The sequence below is a fragment of the Salvelinus namaycush genome, chromosome 18, assembly GCF_016432855.1.
Source record: "Salvelinus namaycush isolate Seneca chromosome 18, SaNama_1.0, whole genome shotgun sequence".
In the NCBI taxonomy this organism is placed as follows: domain Eukaryota; kingdom Metazoa; phylum Chordata; class Actinopteri; order Salmoniformes; family Salmonidae; genus Salvelinus; species Salvelinus namaycush.
In genome coordinates, this window is record NC_052324.1 from 12678607 (window position 1) to 12699902 (window position 21296).

Sequence of the window (21296 nt, forward strand, 5' to 3'; positions counted from 1 at the left end):
CATAAAACCGGCTCATTTTTTTGTTCAGCCTTTTTAGCACTTTGCAATGTCACCTTTTGTATTATTTCGGGCAGGGAATTCAATTTAAGTATATTTTTGCATCGTCTTGTTTTTTTTTCCTTTTTATGGTTTGAGTGCAAGTACCTACAGAACTCCACAGATATTTTTTCCCTCACACACCGGCCCCCATTCAGTCCTACCTCGAGCACAGACCTTCATACTGGCTTTCCAGAGGTAGCATTTCAGCCACGTTTCATACACAAGATACTGTACATTATCAACTGTGACTCCAGTCCATTTACTCTATTCCTTAACATACCACCCACTCTGCTCTCTCCCATCCTTTTTGCCCTCCCTCCCTCCCTCCCTCCCTCCCTCCCTCCGATGCAGGCTGTTGTCAGAGAGCCCTATTAATCCGGTGGTAATTGGGGACACAGGTCGTGAGAGGGGGACTGAGGAGTGCACAGGGTCGTGTGACGAGGATTTAGGCAGTAAGAGTGGGGAGCAGAGAAGGAGTGTTTCCTGACTTGGACACAATGCCACATGTCAACACCTCCAGCAGCCCCTCTCTAGTATTCCCCAGCCAAGCCAGCCCCTCTCTAGTATTCCCCAGCCAACCCAGCCCCTCTCTAGTATTCCCCAGTCAACCAAGCCCCTGATAAAATACTGTGAAAGCTGGTATACTTTACATAGAAATAGAATGACTAGAAGTTTGAGTAAACCAGGGGGATTGACATGTCTTGCCAAAACAGGTGACCTTCACTAGGGCAGAAGAGGAGAGACTGGGTGGAATTCAACCGTAAAGCATTTCCATTAAGACCAACAAATCTCTGTGCACACTGCTCCATATTGCATCCCTGTCTGTGACATCTCGCCAAACGTTTTCAATTTGTCATTCGAATTCAACAGTTGTACAGGGCAGGTATGCCAAGTTAACATTTTGTAGGCTTGAAAATGCAATTTGTTTATTCTCCTCCAGCCTTGGTGAAGTGAAAGCTATTACATCATTTTACTGTACTTGCTGAAGCAGAGAGTAAAGGTATGCTGCTGCATGTGATTGACAGTTGAAAGAAGGTATCAACAATCACCCAGCCCAAGGATCTACTCACTTGCATCCTCCAAGCCAATGCTGACTGTGGGTTGAAGAGAAACAGTCATTCAAAACAGTTGTGTATCTCATATGTTATATTCATGGACATGGTGGAGATGACAAAGACGAGGATATCTAAACAACTGAATCCATTGCAAACATTCGCAGTGCAGTGCTCCCACTGTATCATTTTACCTACCACTTATTAATGACCTCAATAAGGGACGGGTAAAGTGATGCGGGAGGTGACAATATGAGGACCTCAAAGGCAGTCAGCTGGAGGAGAGGGCTCAAGCCTGTATTCATAAAGCGTCTCGGGGCATAGGAGTGCTTATCTAGGATCAGTTGTAAGATTATAAGAACAGGGAGGACCTGATCCTTAATCAGCACTCTTACTCTGAAACATGTTGTGAATATGGGCCCAGGAGAGTCTGGGTCAGACGAGAAAGCTGCTGACGTTCGACGGGATTCAGGCTGCCTGTCCCCCTCCAGGCTGACGTGTGTTATTGCAGAGAGTGCCTGTCCCCCTCCAGGCTGAGGTGTGTTATTGCAGAGAGTGCCTGTCACCCTCCAGGCTGACGTGTTACTGCAGAGAGTGCCTGTCACCCTCCAGGCTAACGTGTTACTGCAGAGAGTGCCTGTTCCCCTCCAGGCTGAGGTGTGTTACTGCAGAGTGCCTGTTCCCCTCCAGGCTGAGGTGTGTTACTGCAGGGAGTGCCTGTCACCCTCCAGGCTGAGGTGTGTTACTGCAGAGTGCCTGTCACCCTCCAGGCTGACGTGTTACTGCAGAGTGCCTGTTCCCCTCCAGGCTGAGGTGTGTTACTGCAGAGAGTGCCTGTCACCCTCCAGGCTGAGGTGTGTTACTGCAGGGAGTGCCTGTCACCCTCCAGGCTGAGGTGTGTTACTGCAGAGTGCCTGTCACCCTCCAGGCTGAGATGTGTTACTGCAGAGAGTGCCTGTCACCCTCCAGGCTGAGGTGTGTTTCTGCAGAGTGACTGTCCCCCTGCAGAGAGACCCTCCAGGATCCTCATGACTGACTTAAAAGAGGAGCTAAATATCTGACTTAAAAGCCCGCTGAGTCGATCATGGGCAGAGAGGTGTATGGTCTTCCACCCCTGAAGATAGCTTCCCACCTTACCAGAGGAGGGGGCACTGCCCAGCTAAGGAAGCCAATACGTAATGTTAGAATAATTGACTGAAGGGGTGGGCAACATCGAGGCTCGAGAGCCACATTGGGATTTCAAAATTCATATCATGTGTCTGAATTCATATAAGCTGTTAGTGTTCAACGTTCCTTTGGTCGAAGGTATACAAAATAAAACATAGTCAAGCATCAAAGCTAGAATCCTTAGTTGCTACATTCTTTTTGGACTCATAAATGTATTAGATTTACCCATTGATTCTTAAAGAATATAACTTATAAATGTCTCATGAGCTTAGTTCAACTGTCTTAACCCATCAGAACCCAAAATATAAGCTTGTTTTACTCCAATGTTTGTAAACAAAGTAAATGTAAACAAACACTGTATAGCCTCAAAACATGGTTAAAACTATAATTGTGATATCATGGATAGTCAGTCACTGCATCCATAGCGGTACATTCATTTGAGAGTGGTTACATTTCTCCAGGCCCATCCCTCAGCTTTTAACCAAAACAGTTACGTATTTTAGCATTAAATGTGGATTGTTTGCGTGGTCATTGTCCTGTACTGTATTGTTCTGGGGGAGAGATAAAGGGGGACCTCTGACAGGGTGAACAGATGTCACTGGACAGGCTTTATTTCGTTTGTATGTGTGTCCGCGGAGTAACCGGAGTGGCGAGCGATACAGGGGTCATTACAGACATACAGAGCACATACACACAAAGGACCCAATGAAGCCTAATGATGCATGGCCTGCAGCAAAAGCAGTCCAGGAGAGAAGGGGAGCAACTAGGGGTCAGGGGGCATTACGCCACCTGCCCTAAATTCAGCCTCATCACCTCTGTGTGTGTGTGTGTGTGTGTGTGTGTGTGTGTGTGTGTGTGTGTGTGTGTGTGTGTGTGTGTGTGTGTGTGTGTGTGTGTGTGTGTGTGTGTGTGTGTGTGTGTGTGTGTGTGTGTGTGTGTGTGTGTGAAGATAAGCCTCTGATCCTCTTCTAGTCTTCAGCTTACTGCAAAAGGTGATCACATTCTGAGGACTGAATTCATAGTTTTTTTATTGCTCATGACTCGGTGCGATCGTGCAAATGATCATAAAACGGGCTCTGATAATATGAGCTGGTTTTAAAAAATTTAAACAATAACATTATACTGACATTCAACAATATAGGGCCATAGGCATCATTATAGACAACATATTCCACAAACGCAATAGCAAATGGACCCAAGTTTTTAAGCATATAAATCTCCTTAACATTTTACCATTTGAGTAAGCTCGGAAACAGTACATATCATTACAAATGTCCCCTGGGTCCAGGTAACATGCAGTCTGAAAGATTTGAACAGAAACAAAATCGGGAAATCTTACTGTCACTCTCTGAGGTGATTAGACTCTCCCGTGGCATCCTCTTTTTTCTCCTCTTCCTCCTCCTCCTCCTCCTTAGTGGTCTAGTACGACTGTAGCTTAGTGTGTGTCCCACATGTACCTCTCTACACCTACCTGCTGGTTCCTCAGAGGGGGAGAGAGCAGCCACCCCATCCCGGCCCACCCTGACCCAACCCAAACTGGGAGGGGAGTGAGGAAGAGGAGGGGGGAGGCGGGGAGGGGGGGCATGATAAGGCATCTCGCATGAGGAGTTCACTTTTCCCCCGCCACTCAGCAACCCAAGGCGGGGACAATACAAGGCCCGAAACCCTAGAGCCACGCAATTTCACTACCTGTGAATAATTCATACATGAGTTATGACTGCCTTTATACAGGGAAGGAGAAGGGAGATGCTTTAAAAAGGGTTGCCGATGGAACACTGTGGGACGTGTTGATGGGAGTCACAGATTCCATTATGCATTGCGCTGCTCCATTCTCAAACGCAGCCAAATTCATAGAGCTGTCCGAAAATCCGCGTGACAGTATTTTCCCTATTTTGTTCCCTCTGAACATGTATTATCAAATGAGTTACATGTAACATTTCCACCTGCAACTAACACCAGATGTCAAATACATACTTTACCAGTAGTAACAAAGGAATAGAAATCCATGAGAGTGAAACGTACTTTTTAGAACACAGCGCAACCTGCTATTTACCGTTTTTACCTCTAACTGGCTATTTTATGCTTTTCTAAGCAGTGTCCATCAAAATAACATGAAGAAATCAAATGTATGGGTTTCATGTTGCTCCTTAGTATATCAATTCACAATCACCTCTGTAATACATGGTTCTCTCTCAGGCACAGCATATGTTAAAATATACAACATGTGTGAAACGGTTTTTCTAAACTTTTCTGCTCGGATTTCGGCAATCGGATTGAATTCAATCTTATAATTGGGTATTCCAAATCTGAAACAAGAAAATCTGATCACCCATATTGGGATTCGGTTTGGTATTCAAATTTGACCTTTAAATGAGGTTAAATGTTTTTTCAAAACTCAAGGGTAGTGATTAGGAAAGTTCTGATGCCGAAAATCTGGATAATCTTGATCCCTTTGGAAGCGTGGATTCAGGGTGGATTTAGAGAGGTGAAAGGCACTACAAGCCAGATATGTCAATGTAACTAAGGTGGGGAGGTTTTAAAAAACGTTGTTACATCTGAAAACCAAGGTTAATTATGTTAAATTGACTGCAGTACAGGCATCTGATCATTTATTTTATTGAGAAGTGTCAAAAAAATGCTTGAGCTTAAAATTGATAGGCAGGTTCTATATTTTTTTATACTGTATTATACTGAACAAAAATATAAATGCAACATGTAAAGTGTTGGTCCCATGTTTCATGAGCTGAAATAAAAGATCCCCGAAATGTTCCATACGCACAAATAGCGTATTTCTTTCAAATTTCTCAATTCCACACAAATTTGTTTACATCCCTGTTAGTGAGCATTTCTCATTTGTCAAGATAATCCATCCACTTGACAAGTGTGGCATATCAAGAAGCTGATTAAACAGCATGATCATTACAGAGGTGCACCTTGTACTGGGGACAATAAAAGGCTGCACTAAAATGTGCAGTTTTGTCACACAACACAATGCCACAGATGTCTCAAGTTGAGGGAGCGTGCAAGTGCTATGCTGACGACAGAACTGTCCACCAGAGCCATTGCCAGAGAATTGAATGTTAAGTTCTCCACCATAAGGTGAGCATCTGCCCACTGAAGTCGGTTACGAAACCGAACTGCAGTCGGGTCAAGACCCTGGTGAGGACGACGAGCATACAGATGAGCTTCCCTGAGACAGTTTGTGCAGAAATTCTTCAGTTGTACAAACCCACAGTTTCATCAGATGTCTGGATGGCTGGTCTCAGACAATGTCGCAGATGAAGAAGCCGGATGTGGAGGTCCTGGGCTAGTAAGGATACACGTGGGCTGCGGTTGTGGATGTACTGCCAAAGAATTTCTCAGGGAAGCTCATCTGCATGCTTGTCGTGCTCAACAGGGACACTTGACGCGACTGCAGTTCGGTTTTGTAACTGACTTAAGTGGGCAGATGCTCACCTTTGATGGCCACTGGCATGCTGGAAAAGTGTGCTCTTCGTGGATGAATCCCGGTTTCAACTGTACCGGGCAGTTGGCAGACAGTATGGCTTTGTGTGGGCGAGCGGTTTGCTGATGTCAACGTTGTATTATGACACTAGGCGAGACCCAAATGCAGACACAGGAGGCAGATGGGTGGAGTTTAAGATGTTTAATAAATCCAAAGGGAATAGACAAGAGAATGGTCGTGGACAGGCAAAAGGTCATAACCAGATCAGAGTCCAGGAGGTACAGAGTGGCAGGCAGGCTCGAGGTCAGGGCAGGCAGAATAGTCAGGCAGGTGGGTACAGAGTCCAGAACAGGCAAGGGACAAAACAGGGAGAACTAGAAAAAGGTGAAAAGGCAAAGCAGGAAAACAGGAAAAACTGCTGGTAGGCTTGGACATACAAGACGAACTGGCACAGAGAGACAGGAAACACAGGGATAAATACACTGGGGAAAACAAGCGACACCTGGAGGGGGTGGAGACAATAACGAGGACAGGTGGAATAGATCAGGGTGTGACACGTTGTGAAAAGAATGCCACATGGTGGCAGTGTGGTTATGGTGTGGGCAGGCATAAGCTACAGACAACAAACCCAATTGTATTTTATGGATGGCAATTTGAATGCACATGACGGCCCATTGCCGTGCCATTCATCCACCGCCATCACCTCATGTTTCACAAGGGTCAGTACAAAATTCCTGTAAGCTGAAAAGGTCTCAGTTCTTCCATGGCCTGCATACTCACCAGACATGTCACCCATTGAGCATGTTTAGGATGCTCTGGATCAACGTGTATGACAGCGTGTTCCAGTTCACGCCAATATCCAGCAACTTCACACAGCCATTAATGAGGAGTGGGACAACAGCCCACAGACCACAATCAAAAGCCTGATCAACTCCATGCAAAGGAGACGTGTTGCGCTGCATGAGGCAAATGGTGGTCACACCAGATACTGACTGGTTTTCTGATCCACACCCCTACATTTTTACAAGGTATCTTTGACCAACAGATGCATATCTGTATTCCCAGATTAGGGCCTAATTAAGTTATTTCAATTGACTGATTTCCTTATGTGAATTGTAACTCAGTAAAAGAAAATGAAATTGTTGCATGTTGCGTTTATATTTTTGTTCAGTGGTCACTGACAGTGTAGAAGTAGTAACTAGACCTGTCCAATAGAAAGCAGAGTGATAGTTTAAAGAGCTAAAAGTAGCATGAAAAAGGTTGCAAAGCTAACGGTAATTTACTAAAGTTTCAAGAATCTTCAGTAATTTTGGTAATTAACAGGTAATATATGGCACTCTATGAGAACTTTGGTCATTTATACTTGAATCACTTTAAAAAGTCTATTCATATATATACAGTCGTGGCCAAAAGTTCTGAGAAGGACACAAATATACATTTCTACAAAGTTTGCTGCTTCAGTGTCTTTAGATATTTTTGTCAGATGTTACTATGGAATACTGAACTATAATTACAAGCATTTCATAAGTGTCAAAGGCTTTTATTGACAATCACATGAAGTTGATGCAAAGAGTCAATATTTGCAATGTTGACCCTTCTTTTTCAAGACAAGACTACTTTTGCAATCCGCCCTGGCATGCTGTCAATTAACTTCTGGGCCACATCCTGACTGATGGCAGCCCATTCTTGCATAATCAATGCTTGGAGTTTGTCAGAATTTGTGGGTTTTTGTTTGTCCACCAGCCTCTTGAGGATTGACCACAAGTTCTCAATGGGATTAAGGTCTGGGGAGTTTCCTGGCCATGGACCCAAAATATTGATGTTTTGTTCCCCGAGCCACTTAGTTATCACTTTTGCCTTATGGCAAGGTGCTCCATCATGCTGGAAAAGGCATTGTTCGTCACCAAACTGTTCCTGGATGATTGGGAGAAGTTTCTATCGGAGGATGTGTTGGTACCATTCTTTATTCATTGCTGTGTTCTTGTGAGTAAGCCCACTCCCTTGGCTGAGAAGCAACCCCGCACATGAATGGTCTCAGGATGCTTTACTGTTGGCATGACACAGGACTGATGGTAGCGCTCACCTTGTCTTGTCCGGACAAGCTTTTTTCCGGATGCCCCAAACAATCGGAAAGGGGATTCATCAGAGAAAATGACCTTACCCCAGTCCTCAGCAGTCCAATCCCTGTACCTTTGGCAGAATATCAGTCTGTCCCTGATGTTTTTCCTGGAGAGAAGTGGGTTCTTTGCTGCCCTTCTTGGCACCAGGCCATCCTCCAAAAGTCTTCGCCTCACTGTGCGTGCAGATGCCCTCACACCTGCCTGCTGCCATTCCTGAGCAAGCTCTGTACTGGTGGTGCCCCAATCCCGCAGCTGAATCAACTTTAGGAGACGGTCCTGGCGCTTGCTGGACTTTCTTGGGCTCCTTGAAGTTCTTGATGATCCGATAAATGGATGATTTAGGTGCGATCTTACTGACAGCAATATCCTTGCCTGTTAAGCCCTTTTTGTGCAAAGCAATGATGACGGCACGTGTTTCCTTGCAAGTAACCATGGTTGACAGAGGAAGAACAATGATTCAAAGCACCGAATTGGATCCCTTGTTCGTACCCCCCAGTGCAATTTAACTTATCCCAGAGAATGCTCCAAGACGCCTCCTGTGGAGAAGAGGTATTCGGAGTGGACTTCTAGTCCGTCTCAGGAGGCGCTTCCGAGTATATTACTCGCTAATGTTCAGTGTCTGGACAATAAATTAGACGAGCTCAGGGCGAGGATCTCCTTCCAGAGAGACATCGGGGACTGTAACATACTCTGTTTCACGGAATTATAGCTCTCTCCAGATATACTTTCCCCATCCAAACAGCCAGCTGGGTTCTCAGTACTTCGCGCAGACAAGAATAAAGAACTCTCCTGGAAGAAGAAAGGTGGTGGTGTATGTTTCATGATTAACTACTCATGGTGTGATTGTGATAACATACAGAAACTCAAGTCCTTTTGTTCACCCTACCTAGAATACCTCACAATCAAATTCCGACCGTATTACCTCCAAAGTGAATTATCTTCGGTTATAGTCACAGCCATGTATATTCCCACTCAAGCCGATACCACAACGGCCCTCAAGGAACTACACTGGACGTTGTGCAAACTGGAAACCACATGTTCTGACCAATTGGAATCCATTCTTTTGATCACGCGGACTGAGATATATTCCGGGTAGCCTCTGAGAATAACATTGACGTATACATGGACACGGCGACTGAGACAAAATGGAGACGCAATTCAATGGCTCAGACACGAGACGTATGTGGCAGGGTCTACAGATAATCACGAATTACCATCCATGTCGCGGACACCGACGTCTTGCTCCCGGACAAGCTAAACACCTTCTTCGCCCGTTTTGAGGATCACACAGTGGCACTGACGCGGCCCGCTCCCAAGGTCTGTGGGCTCTGGTTCTCCATGACCGACGTGAGTAAGTCATATAACCGTGTTAACCTTCACAAGGCTCTCGGCCCAGATGGCATCCCTAGCCGCGTCCTCAGAGTAGCGCAGACCAGCTGGCTGGAGTGTTTACAGACATATTCAATCTCTCCCTATCCCAGTCGGATGTCCCCACATGCTTCAAGAAGTCCACCATTGTTCCTGTACCCAATAAAGCAAAGGTAAAAAAACTAAATGACTATCGCCCCATAGCACTCACTTCTGTCATCATGAAGTGCTTTGAGAGGCTAGTTAAGGATCATATCACCTCTACCTTACCCGACACCTTAGACCCACTTCAATTTGCATACCACCCAAATAGATCGTCAGACGATGCAATCGCCATCGCACACTACCCTATCCCATCTGGACAAGAGGAATACTGTTCATTGACTATAGCTCAGCCTTCAACACCACAGTACCCTCCAAGCTCATCATTAAGCTTGGGTCCCTGGGTCTGAACCCCGCCCTGTGCAACTGGGTCCTGGACCTCCTGACAGGTGGTCAGGAACTGGGTCCAGGGGGTGAAGGCAGGAAACAACACCGCCACTTTGATGATCCTCAAAACAGGGGCCCCACAAGGGTGCATGCTCAGCCCCCTCCTGTACTCCCTGTTCACCCATGACATGACTTCGCAGCCATGCATGCCTCCAACTCAATCATCAAGTTTGCAGACAACACAACAGTAGTAGGCCTGATTACCAACAATGACGAGACAGCCTACAGGGAGGAGGTGAGGGCCCTGGCGGAGTGGTGCCAGGAAAATAACCTGTCCCTCATCGTCAACAAAACCGAGGAGCTGATCGTGGATTTCAGGAAACAGCAGAGGGAGCATGGCCCTCTCCACATCTACGGGACTGCAGTGGAGAAGGTGAAAAGCTTCAAGTTCCTCAGCGTACACATCACTGACAATCTGAAATGGTCCACCCACACAGACAGGGTGGTGAAGAGGGCACAAAAGTGCTTCTTCAACCTTAGGAGGCTGAAGGATTTCAGCTTGGCCCCTAAGACCCTCACAAACTTTTACAGATGCACAATTGAGAGCATCCTGTCGGGCTGTTTCACAGTCTGGTACAGCAGCTGTACCGCCCGCAACCGCAGGGCTCTCCAGAGGGTGATGCGGTCTGCCCAACGCATCAATGGGGACACACTGCCTGCCCTCCAGGACACCGACAGCACCCGCTGTTACAGAAAGGTCAAAAAGATCATCAAGGACATCAACTGGCAGGTAGCCTAGTGGGCGGCAGGTAGACTAGTAGTTAGAGCATTGGGCCAGTAACCAAAAGGTTGCCAGATCAAATCACTGAGCTGACAAAGTAAAAAAAAATGTTGTTCTGCCCCTGAACAAGGCAGTTAACCCACTGTTCCTAGGCTGTCATTGTAAATATGAATTTGTCCTTAACTGACTTACCTAGTTAATTAAAATCCCATTTTTAAAAACACCCAAGCCACAGCCTGTTCACCCCCCTATCATCCAGAAGGCGAGGTCAGTACAGGTGCATCAAAGCTGGGACAGAGACTGAAAAATAGCTTCTATCTCAAGGCCATCAGACTGTTAAATAACCATCACTAGTCGGCTACCACCTGGTTACTCAACAATGCACCTTAGAGGCTGCTGCCCCATAGACATGGAATCACTAGTCACTTTAGTAATGGAACATTAGTCACTTTAATAATGTTTACATACTGCTTTACTCATTTCATATGTATATACCGTATTCTATTCTACTGTATTTTAGTCAATGCCACTCCGACATTGCTCGTCCTAACATTTATATATTTCTTAATTCCATTCTTTAAACGTTTAGATTTGTGCGTATTATTGTTGTGAATTGTTAGATACTACTGCAACGTTGGAGCTAGGAACACAAGCATTTCGCTACACCCGCAATAACATCTGCTAAATGTGGATGTGACCAATCAAATTTGATTTGATTATAAAAAATAACATGTGTTTGTATATCTTCCCTCCTTTTCTTCCTCTCTCTCGTCTTACCATCTCACCTCTTTTTTACCTTACCTCCTTCTTCTTCTTATTCTCTGGAAAGATGTTGTTGATCATGAAACCCCTCTAGGAGTACACTTGCCTTTGGTTGTTCTGTAGAGTTCCTCTGTTAGATTCTTGTACATGAGTGGTGGGGATGGAGAGGAGAGAGGTATTGTGAAGGAGTGACAACTGGACTACCGACTCATTTTAAAGTAACTTATTTAGCTTTTGAAGCAAGTGATGGGTTTTTCTTTGTATTTCTGTTAGTTTGCCATTCCATTCAAGCATTCCATAGCCTGTGCGGATTGCCTATTGCACACACCCAAACTGCTAATTGACTTTTTAATTGTTTCTGTACTTCTTTTAGATCGCGAAAACGTCTATCATACATTTCAGATTTCAATACTGGCCGGTGTCATAACTTGGGAGGTTGTCTTCTCTCGAATGAGCAATTGATCATATTTTTTGCGATATTCCTAGCTCGAGAAACTTGTAATTTGACATAGGGTCCACCACATTTCTCCCATTTTTTAATGTTTCATTTTTTTAATTTTACCTTTACTTAGCCAGGTAAGCTAGTTGAGAACAAGTTCTCATTTACAACTGCGATCTAGCTAAGATAAAGCAAAGCAGTGCGACACAAACAACAACAAAGAGTTACACATGGAATAAACAAGCATACAGTCAATAACACAATATAAAAAAATTGTCTATATACAGTGTGTGCAAATGACGTGAGGAGGTAGGCAATAAATAGGCCATAGTAGCGAAGTAATTACAATTTAGCAGTTAACACTGGAGTAATAAATGAGCAGATGATGATGTGCAAGTAGAGATACTGGTGTGCAAAAGAGCAGAAAAGTAAATAAAAACAATATGGGGATGAGGTAGGTAGATTCTAGATTTGATTTTGGATTGGAGATGTTTAATATGAGTCTGGAAGGAGAGTTTACAGTCTAGCCAGACACCTAGGTATTTGTAGTTGTCCACATATTCTAGGTCAGAACCGTCCAGGGTAGTGATGCTAGTCAGGCGGGCGGGTGCGGGCAGTGAACGGTTGAAAAGCATGCATTTGGTTTTACTAGCGTTTAAGAGCAGTTGGAGATCATGGACGGATGTTGTATGGCATTGAAGCTCGTTTGGAGGTTAGTTAACACAGTGTCCAAAGAAGGGCCAGATGTATACAGAATGGTGTCGTCTGCGTAGAGGTCGATCAGGGAATCACCCGCAGCAAGAGCAACATCATTGATATATACAGAGAAAAGAGTCGGCCCGAGAATTGAACCCTGTGGTACCCCCATAGAGACTGCCAGAGGTCCGGACAACAAGCCCTCCGATTTGACACACTGAACTCTGTCTGCGAAGTAGTTGGTGAACCAGGCGAGGCAGTCATTTGAGAAACCAAAGCTATTGAGTCTGCCAATAAGAATACGGTGATTGACAGAGTCGAAAGCCTTGGCCAGGTCGATGAAGATGGCTGCACAGTACTGTCTTTTATCGATGGCGGTTAGGATATCGTTTATCTCCTGCCTCTTGTCTACCTCTTCAGTCCAGGGTGCTTTGCATGGTGCCGTTGCAAATGTCAGACTCAACTCTGCAAGGCACATCGATCTGGTGAGATTGTAGAGTCCTAAATTGATAGTGCAGTTTCTTTTGGGAGATTTTACAGCTAACAAGCTACTTCACATGCTGATATTGACCTCCGTATAATTTCTTGCTTGCTTGCTTGCCAGCCAGCTGTCACAATCATCGTAATGAGGAAGAGAGGAGGACCAAGGCGCAGCGTGAAGTGAATACATTCTTCTATTTATTTAAGAAGAAACACTAACCAAACTAATACAAAACAACAAAACGAACGTGACGCTATAAATAATAGTGCAGACACAAGCAACTAATACATAGACAATAACCCACAACCCACAATACAAAACAGGCTACCTAAATATGGTTCCCAATCAGAGACAACGCAAAACACCTGTCTCTGATTGAGAACCATATCAGGCCAAACACATAGAAATAGACAAACCAGACATACAACATAGAATGCCCACTCAGATCACACCCTGACCAAACAAAACATAAAACATACAAAGCAAACTATGGTCAGGGCGTGACACCAGCCAGCCAGCCCATAGAGCGAGCATTGCATTGTGGGTTTTGTAGTCGACTTGAGCTGCAACAGATTTCCACATGTTGATACCAAATTTATTAAAACGACAAAATGAAACATTTGTTCACAAAAAATATTGTTCTCTCATATTAGTGTTATTTAACACTGTAAATTATAGCAATTAGGGGTTTTGGGTGGATTTGTCCTTTTTTTCCTTTTTCATTGTTAGATCTATTGAGCTCATTGGTTCTAACGATGAACTTAGCCTTAAGATGCTTGTGGAGAACCGGGTACAGATCTGTTATTGGGAACAATTTGCCCTGTAGACATTTAAGTGTTTGTTGAGGAGATGAATCTTACAGAGGAAGCTCTTGGTTGAACAACCAGTCTAGTTTTTCTGAAAAAGTCATATCGATTCCATGGTGGGGGGAAGAAAATGTTCCCATGTGCAGACCTTAGAACTATCTTATTGACTTTCTCTTTGATGTGGGTTGAATAAACGTCAACAGAAAAGGGAGGTGTGTGTGGTGTACACAGATTGCAAGAAAACTGTGTTGCATTCATTAGGGCACACAACGGAAAGCTTTGGAAACATTTTGCCAATGAAAACGAAAATGAGCATTTCTTGGATATTTTCAGATAGACCCTCCCTGTTTCAGTCCATTTTCTTCCGTTTGGCGCCTTTACAGTAAAGTGGTGGGGCTGCTGTTGGGCTGAAATGTAAATGAAGGATTGCACTTATGTCTGTTTCTGTGTACATGCATGTGTGGGTCTGTGTGTCTGCCTGTGTTTCTTTGTGTGTAGGGAGCTCATAACCAGTGACCTTTTACTGTGCAATAGTGCTGAAGAGTTGTTGACACTAAACATGAAGAAGCATGGAGGGTTTCAGCCCGGGGGAAAACAAACTCTGCTGTTTGTTTCGGGAGAGACAAGTTCAGTGAACGGTAGAGGTGTCTCAGGTGGGGGAAGGGGTTTGGGTGAGGGTTGAGTTTCAGGCATGGCGCACATTTTTCCCCAGGGCTCCACACATACTACTCTTGTAAGAAGTCAGAACAATTGATGTGTTGTTTCAGCATGACATAATTTATTTTCCTCTACAGACAGTTGCAAAGAGTCATTGTGGCTATTATGGGCTTGGCAATACATTTTTATTTCATTTTTTATTTTATTTCACCTTTATTTAACTAGGCAAGTCAGTAAAGAACAAATTATTATTTACAATGACAGCCTACCCCGGCCAAACCCGGACAACTCTGGGCCAATTGTGCAGTGAATACATACAGATATTAACGGTGGCTTTCAGTAAGTTCTAATGTCTATTGTTAATGATAACTTAGTAGCGCAGTTGTTTTGGTATTTCAGTCTCTCCAGGATATCACCGGGATGTTTGGTGATATTTACGGGGGAAAATGCTTGACTGTGCTGCAGCAATTCTCACATTTTGCATGGGACTAAGCAATGATTTTGTCCAATTTGACATAGAAATCACTAACAAGGGAAAAAGTTGGTAAATGTGGTAAATGTGCGGTGATTGTTTGAAAGTGGGAGCCCACTTTTTGTACTGCGGTGATGCTCAATTACAAAACTACATTGGTTTCTTTACCCTGTAAGCAGTCTATAGATAAGGAATGACAACAACCCACGCTTTGGTTTTGTTTACCTGGCCACTGTTTCAACTGCTAACTTTTGTGGCACAAATCCAATGCAAGTGAAATGGTACCTATGAACATGCTATGAACTTGCATTGGATTTGTGCCACAAATGCAAAAAAGTTTGCATTTGAAACAGTGGCAAACATTGGGGGGGATCTAACTTGTTTCACCTAGTAACAGCAACAGCACCATCTAGTGGTCGGAACCTGGTAATATCAGGACGTAGTATGGGACATAAACCTAATAACTTTAATGACTCATTTCTCTGAATGGGGGAATCATCAAATTCACTGGGAATACATCACACAGGATGAAGAAACAATACTCTGAGCTGCAGCTCCATACTCTTGATAAAATGGCGCCAGAGAAGAAGGCAGACGTTTTACGTGCCCCCAACCGATTGTGGTTTTTTGATTGCAACTCATTTTTGTTACTTATTATGTACATAATGTTGCCGCTACCGTCTCTTATGACCGAAAATAACTTCTAGACATCAGGACTGCGATTACTCATCACGGACTGGCAGAATCCTTTTTAACGTTTAACGAGTCTGACGAGCCCGACGGGAACAATATACTGCTTTCTCGGGAACAGGCGCAGATCCCCGTGATTTGCGTGAAGAGGAGGGGCCGGAGGGCGGGCTGCCTTCGGAGAATTCATAGGCGATCGAATAAACCCCCACTTCCTTCCATTCTGATAGCAAACGTGCAATCGTTGGACAATAAAATAGATGACCTACACGAAAGATTAAACTACCAACGGGACATTCAAAACTGTAATATCTTATGCTTCACCGAGTCGTGGCTGAACGACAACACTATCAACATACAGCTGGCTGGTTATGTAATGCACCAGCAGAATAGAAAAGCGGCGTCTGGTAAGACAAGGGGTGGCGGACTATGTATTTTTGTAAATAACAGCTGGTGCACGGTATATAAGGAAGTCCTTGCGCTATTGCTCGCCTGAGGTAGAGTATCCCATGATAAGCTGTAGACCACACTATCTACCTAGAGAGTTTACATTTGTATTTTTCGTAGCCACCACAGTCAGAGGCTGGCACAAAGACAGCATTGAATGAGCTGTATTCCGCCATACGCAAACAAGAAAATGCTCACCCAGAGGCGGCGCTCCTAGTAGCCGGGGACTTTAATGCAGGGACACTTAAATCCGTTTTACCAAATTTCTATCAGCATGTTAAATGTGCAACCTTTACTCCACACACAGAGACGCATACAAAGCTCTCCCTCGCACTCCATTTGGAAAATCTGATGATAATTCTTTCCTCCTGAATCCTGCTTACAAGCAAAAATTAAAGCAGGAAGCACTAGTGACCTGATCAATAAAAAAAGGGGTCAGATGAAGCAGATGCTAAGCTACAGGACTGTTTTGCTAGCACAGACTGGAATATGTTCCGGGATTCCTCCGATGGCATTGAGGAGTACACCACATCAGTCATTGGCTTCATCAATAAGTGCATTGATGACGTCGTCTCCACAGTGACCGTACGTACATACCCCAACCAGAAGCCATGGATTACAGGCAACATCCGCACTGAGCTAGAGCTAGAGCTTTCAAGGAGCGGGACTCTAACCCGGAAGCTTATAAGAAATCCCGCTATGCCCTCTGACGAACCATCAAACAGGCAAAACGTCAATACAGGACTAAGATAAAATCGTACTACACCGGTTCTGATGCTCGTCGGATGTGGCAGGGCTTGCAAACCATTACAGACTACAAAGGGAAGCACAGCCGCGAGCTGCCCAGTGACATGATTCTACCAGACGAGCTAAATCACTTCTATGCTCGCTTCGAGGCAAATAACACTGAAACATGCATTAGAGCACCAGCTGTTCTGGAAGACTGTGTGATCACGCTCTCCGCAGCCGATGTGAGTAAGACCTTTAAACAAGTCAACATTCACAAGGCCGCAGGGCCAGACGGATTACCAGGATGTGTACTGCGAGCATCAGCTGACCAACTGGCAAGTGTCTTCACTGACATTTTCAACATCTCCCTGTCCGGGGTCTGTAATACCAACATGTTTTAAGCAGACCACCATAGTGCCTGTGCCCAAGAACACTAAGGTAACCTGCATAAATGACTACCGACCCGTAGCACTCACGTCTGTAGCCATGAAGTGCTTTGAAAGGCTGGTCATGGCTCACACCAACACCATTATTCCAGAAACCATAGACCCACTCCAATTTGCATAGAGCCCCAACAGATCCACAGATGACGCTATCGCTATTGCACTCCACACTGCCCTTTCACACCTGGACAAAAGGAACACCTATGTGAGAATGCTATTCATTGACTACAGCTCAGTGTTCAACACCATAGTTACCTCAACTAACCGGTGCCCCCGTACATTGACTCTGTACCGGTACCCCCCTGTATATAGTCTCGCTATTGTTATTTTACTGCTGCTCTTTAATGACTTGTTTCTTTTATTTCTTATTCTTATCCGTCATTTTTTAAACTGCATTGTTGGTTAGGGGCTCGTAAGTAAGCATTTCACTGTAAGGTCTACACCTGTTGTATTCGGCACATGTGACTAATACAATTTGATTTGATTTGATACTACTAGAACTGATACTATACACTTGTTGTTGGGGTTGGATTGGCATGGGGTGTGTGGGGTCCATGGGTGCCTTTTCATCATTCCTTTGAATTCCTCATGTCTAACTTACTGTTAGAAAACAGTTCGGTCCAAATTGGATGTTAGGTACTATATTTATTTGATATTATATGAATCCCATACATTAAAATGGCACATTTTGATGCAATCAATTAGCTTAATTTCTCAGATCAAATTATATTTCAACAAAATAGTGTTGCATGGATATTAATCTTATGTTTCTAACAACATAAACGATATCAGAACAATCTGACATGTTGGGAGTCAAAATCCTCTTTCTTGTGCTTTTTGAGGTGGAACGACCCTGTAGTTATGATTGACTGGAGAGAGCGAGAGAGAGAATGGGTGCAAATTATTCTAAGCTTTCTCTTCTTGGTAGACATGTGCATAATAGAAGTTTGCAGTCTGGAAGAGCAGGGGGGAACTTAGTGGGAGCAGAGACTACTATGTTTCACTAGAGAACTATGAAACATCATGACAGGTCCCCTAAGACAGAGGGCTGTGTTTACAGAAAGCTAGAGAAGGGGGAAGGGAAGGCCTGCAGAAGAGAGAGAGGCTTTGTGTGAGCATGTGATTGTAAGTCCAACTGGTCAGTGTGTGTGTGTGTGTGTGTGTGTGTGTGTGTGTGTGTGTGTGTGTGTGTGTGTGTGTGTGTGTGTGTGTGTGTGTGTGTGTGTGTGTGTGTGTGTGTGTGTGTGTGTGTGTGTGTGTGTGTGTGTGTGTGTGTGTGTGTGCGAGCGCGAGAGAGGTAACAAGATAGTAAGAGGGTGGGATTAGGGGTGGAGATTGAGCGCTCTGATTGACAGCTCACACACCGATGGAGGCGGAGCAGCACTCAGCAGACACAGATGCACGTGGCCAGCCCCGTCTGCATGAGGGAGCAGCAACAAAGACCAGCCAGTCTGGAGAACAGAGGACATCTGCTGCCCTCACAGATGCACACGTGTACACACACACACACACACACACTCATATTGTGCACAATACCAGGCACCAAAAAAGACACTATAATACTAACACTTAATTTCATTACTTATATTATATTTCAATGAAATATACCTCATGATACAAACATTAAGTACACATCAATTGTAAATAAATTCTTCACCAACACTACCAACAGTGTTACTACACTGACTGTAGACAGACACGCTGTGTGTGTCTTCCTCTAGACGTGTCTCTCTCTCTCTCTCCCCCTTTGTGTGTGTGAATAGAATAGAACCCGAACGTGTTTTTGAACATCATACACATCAAAAACAGCAGGTCTAGCACACTATATACATAAACAGAGGACGGTGACACGCTCACTCATAACTGACCACTGCCCTGTGTCTCTCCCTTTCTCTCCATCTGTGTGTGTGCCTATCTTAGCTCAGGGGCTGTACAGGCAGGCAGTTCCAGATATGCATACAGAAACACACACTGTATGTTGCTGTTGTCATGGCAACGTTGTCACCTACTGTATACCCCACAGATTCTCACATACAGTATAGGGGATGCTACACATGACAGTGTTGGGGGATGGGGTAGGATATATTATATACCTTACCCATGAACCTTCACAAACAAAATCCCTTATAAATCCCTTCTGAGGCTGAGAATGTTCCTGCTTCTGCCCTCTCACACGTATGTCCCAGGCACACACATCAACAGGGCTTAACCCTTGTGTAGTCTTAACATTCTGTATACTCCCATTGTCCTAAGGGTCAAAAATTACCCGCCTTCACTAAACTCCTAAAATAAAGCAGCTTAATTGAATTTTAAACCCCAAATCTATTTTGCACGAAAGAAACAACCTGTCATTCATCACAAACTTTGTGAATATCTGTGTTTTCCCTCTTAACAATGCAGAAAGACTGCATTTAATCAGTGGACACCACTCGTTTTTATTACAACACACCTGTCATAATTGTTTATTTACTAAAATAGAGGTTTATTATTATTATTATTATTGCTAAAGGTACTGCATAGGTGTAAACATAACATTTTTAGCAAGAGATAGCACTTGTATAGCCTAAGAAAGTAGCTGCAGTCTCAGGTGGATCAGGACAAGATTCAGCCCCATGAACAGCTTTCACAAGTGCTGCAGAGGCTGCTGTGCAGGGGAGTTGCTCCCTTATTTGAATGTGTGGGGTTACAAGTGCCTTTCGCAGCTGCTCCAGGAACACCCTCCTCTTCTTCCGCTTATCAGGCATCCAAGTAGGGTTGATCTTGTTCCATATCATGAAGCCATTGTATGAGGACACATCAATGATGTGATGGAAGACGACCAGGGGCCAGCGCGCGGTCATGCTCCTGCTTCTGTATATTCCAATCACCTTGTCCAGGTTGTCCACGCCTCCTTTGATGTGGTTGTAGTCCAGGATGATGGCTGGCTTCCTGTCCTCACGATCATTGTTCTCGGCCGTTTTGTGCAGTGTGCTCAGGAGGACCACATTCTTGTTCCTCTTTGGGAGGTAAGAAACTAGAGTGGTGGTGGGGGTGAATGCAAACTTTGATGAGAAGGCCTCCCTCCCCTTTGTTGCGAGGAGCGCAGGGGGGAGCTCAGGCTTGTTCTTTCTAATTGTGCCAACCATGGTGATCTTCCTCTTCAGGAGCTGCTAGCTGAGTTCAATCAGTAGCACACATAATCTCAATTTCTCATTGTGTGTGTGTGTCTTTGTGGTTTTTGTGGTGTGTAAATGTTATAACTGCCGGGACAAAAATGACCCCAACACAATCTTTGTACCCTGGTGGTGTACAGCTTTCATGGAAATATGAACAGAGGCGATGTTTCACTTTTTCTAAATTTGGGGTTACTAGGAAAAGTCATCAAATTTAAAGTTGAAAAGGGATCATTTAGGGGGGGTTTTCTGCTGTTAAACATAGTGGCGGATACTTTTTGACCCTTAAGACAACACAAGGGTTAAGCATGAACATATTTTGTTTCATTGTCAAGGAATGGGAGACTGTGTATGGCACACAACACCATATTCGTATGATAAAAGCACATTATCAGTCTCCGTATTAGACTCAGTGGCCCCTGAAAGGCTATGTCGTGCCAAAAGCAAAAGCTTGAGTGGCACAGTTTCAATCGTTATTTTTGCTTCCCAGAGAGAGAGGTCATGAGCAGATGATAGATTTAGAGTTAGATAAACTCTGACATATACCGGATAGGTCATACAGGATACTACGCTCCACAACATAACCTTCACTCCAAATCAAAACTCCAAACCTACAACCTGATTTCGGACAAAATTACCTGGAAGGATTCCTACAACCAAAGATTATTATTTCCAAGCTATACAGCAAATGCTCTGGTAAACAAACAACAGAAACCTGAAAACACCATCCAACCTGGAACTGAGTGAGTAATGTTTAGTCCGAAACGATGTTAAAGCCAAGTAAAAAAATATATTGTGAGGATTTTTACTTTACTTTATAAGGACTGAATGCTAAGTTAAGGCTACCAAGCTTGCTAGGACAGAAGAGATCCAACTTCAATTAGCACTCACGTGTGAAGTGACAGGTGTCAAAGCCCTTGAGCACAACAAAGCACTTGAGCCCCCCTGTTAGCCAATGGCAGAAGAGTCTCAAAGCCTATCCAACCCAAATGCAGAGGTCTTTGAAGCCCCCTCCCGTAGTTCAGAGGTAATTACAATACAGTACCCCCTGGATGTAAAAAAAATTATAAGGCATGAAAAGAGTACAAAAAGAAGGTCCTTATGGAAAATCCAGAGACACTTTT

At 44.3% G+C, this 21296-nt stretch overlaps 1 protein-coding gene across 1 annotated transcript in view; it reads right to left on the reverse strand.

Moving 5' to 3' along the window:
- The window catches only part of tmc1 (transmembrane channel-like 1), a 45584-nt gene that overhangs the window by 12160 nt on the left and 12128 nt on the right, over positions 1-21296 (reverse strand). The gene's annotated exons all lie outside the window — the stretch shown is intronic.